The sequence below is a fragment of the Cotesia glomerata genome, linkage group LG6 (genome assembly GCF_020080835.1).
Source record: "Cotesia glomerata isolate CgM1 linkage group LG6, MPM_Cglom_v2.3, whole genome shotgun sequence".
Taxonomy (NCBI): Eukaryota; Metazoa; Arthropoda; class Insecta; order Hymenoptera; family Braconidae; genus Cotesia; species Cotesia glomerata.
The window spans coordinates 18269618-18272844 of NC_058163.1; positions in this window are offsets into that span (position 1 = coordinate 18269618).

Here is a 3227-nt window from a genome sequence, read left to right on the forward strand (position 1 = left end):
AAATAATTAATTAAAATGCCGAGTAATTAAGATAATTTAAAAAAATATAGTGTGATAAAATATTGATGTTCGTTTGTTTTTGCAGAATATTTTAAGAAGATAGAGACGGGTGATAGATACAATGAGATCTTTTGAAGAGATTTAAACAATGAAGAAAAAGTACAGGGATAAGAATATATAGACAGATTAATCGATGTGGTATTTGTATCGCCAGACTCTAACTCAATGAAATCCTTCAGGCGATGCATCCGACTGGATATAATGGATGATGATAAAGATATAGGATGAAATGTATATAGTTGCACGTGTAGGTGTATGAAATGTATATAAAAATACTAATGAGAAGCAGCTTGATTGGATACCTCAATTGAAATACGAGTTTAATTGGGGTGATATTCTGAAACGGTTATTCTTGTTACTCATGTCTTAGTTACGAGAAAATTCATCTGACCTAACTACTATTGATTCCGCGGTCCTGGAAGATGTACCTATACATTTTTTATTGTCTAGACACTCTTTAAAAATTCATAGACGTTATTATCATGACCTAATTTTATAATTTCATTATTGAAATTGTTATTAAATGTTTGATTTTACCCCTCGGTCTACTTTTTTAAACTCTTTTTTATTTTCTTCTTTTACTTTTTTACGGTTTAGTTGTATTTTCTCATGAAACTCAATTCAACTGTCAATACCATAGTCATATAATCATTTAGTTTTTATGCGACGCAATAATTTTTCAACGTCAATAAATTCTCAAGAGATTTTATCTTCTGTTTTATATTTTTTATAATCAAGAGAATAGTAATAATAATAATAATAGTAATGAATGCGAGCTTTTATTTCAATAAAATTTTTCCTACTTTTTAATTACGACTGTCTTTGACAACTTCTCTCTATATCTCACAATACTTCAAATCACGTTGTGAAAAATATTATAAACTATTTATTGTATTCAATTAATTAACAAGAAATTAATAAAAATAACAGCAGAGTTAAGATTTTTTGAAATTATAACAATAACTTTGATATTGCAAAAGAATATTAAAAAAACATTGCGTCCTGAAAAAATACATACTGACATTGGTACTTATTTGAAAATTTTTTTATTTTTTAAACAAATAAAAAGTTATTTATTTATATATTAAAATTTCAATTAAAAATAAAATAACCATCAAGATTAAGTTTTGGGTATAAAAAAAGGTACAAAGTTTGTTAAAATTGCCGGAGGATATTTTCATCTCGTATAGTAACAGGGAGAACGTACTTACTTTACTCACGGTTCAGTAGTGTCGCTATGACCAGAAGGAGAAAACGCGATAACCCATAAACTGTACATTAAACCTGAAATTTCCATTTATCTACATCAATATAACATGTATATATGTATACATAAGGATAAACTTATGCATGAAATACTGGTTTGTACATATTGATCTATATTGTTCTCGTACTCATGAGATTTACTAATGCTATAAGTACATATAAACTATTCCACTGAAATATAGATTATTTTCTTTCGTTAAATAGACAAAAAGTTTTCAACTTCTAGATTATTAATTCAATTGTTGAAAACAATCAACAACTGTTCATATTGACAATGAAAATAAATTGACCAAAATTTTACTCAAAGAATAACTATTCCCATCAGAGATGCACACTTTTATTTTTATTATTCTTGTTCATAGTCAATCATTTATTTTTTGTATTTCTTCCAATTTATTATTTACTTGTCTGTAAACATATTGTTTTGATTATGTGTCGCCACTAGTTTAGAAAAACACATATGGCAGACCATTATGGAATCACCTGATGTCACTTGTATTTTAAATTAAACATAATTATTACAAATAAAAGACAAAATTTACACTTGTAATATTTAATAATCTTCTACTTCATATAAATCTAAATCTAACATTAAAAATACAGTTTAATTTATTGAGTTTTTCAAGCACAAAAATTAATGCGAACAAATGTCTTAATTTATGTTTCTGTTATTAAAATCATGATTGTTTTTTTTTTTAAAGACTCATCACACTTATAAAATATATTTTAGTAGTTTTAAATAAAAAATGAATTAAATTCTGTAGTATTAATTAAGTTTATCGCTATACCTCGATAACTAAAAAAAACTATGCTCTTCGAACTCAAAGTTAGATGGACCCTATTATCACAAAGTGAATACACTTATCGCAACTCATCCCTAGTGTTTTTATACTGTAATTATCTTATAGAAGTACCGTAATGTTGAACTAAACTTCTAATCAAAGAAGCTGATGTAGTTTTAATAAAACTTCGATGACCTGTCGCCTAGAATGTATGAGTATTTCTACGGTACACGGAGAGAAAAATGTGGAAATCGTTCCTATAATTTCAATGAAATATTTTCCTATACCATTTTAGGAGCGATTACTTAGATTATGGGAATTCTACCCATAATTTTTGGGAAATGTTTCTATAATTATGGGAATGGTTCCTATAATTATAGGAACGATACCTATAATTATAGCTGTAATATCGGCATGATTCCCATAATATATAGAAATGGTTCCCATAATATCTAGGAATAGTTTCTATAATATTATAGGCAGCATTCCTATAATATTATGGGAACCATTCCCATAATATTATAGTGATGATGCTTATAATATTGAAATAATATTTTTTCACACAACAGTACAAGAATCACTTTTCTAATCTATTATAGAAAAACGATAAAGTTTCTGTGACGTTGAAAATTTAATGTTATTACACTCGTAATAAAATATTTGCTTGATCATTCGACTAATTTAGAGCCAGTTTTTCAACCCAGGGTTTAAGTACTTTTTAATGGTGAATATGCCTATTTATATATAATATATATAGATATGTTCACAATGATAAGAATAATTAAATCTTGGGTTGAAAAATTGGCCCTTCAATATTGAATACTAAGGTATATAATTAATTATTTTTAACTGAATTAGTGGTAAAATATCCCTTTTATTAGAGAAACTTTAGAATTGCTACAATATTTCATTTTATAATATTTAATTTATAAAAAAAATGTCTTATTTTTCAATATTATCTAACACAATAATAACTTGTCACACGAATTTTATTTCTGTAATGTAACAAAAATTACGATCCAGCTGACAGTGGAGCGGTCAGTAGACACGTAATTTTGTCCAGGTCGCCCAAAAATTGACCAAATTACTAAATAAACAAACAAATGACTTGGGAGGTAG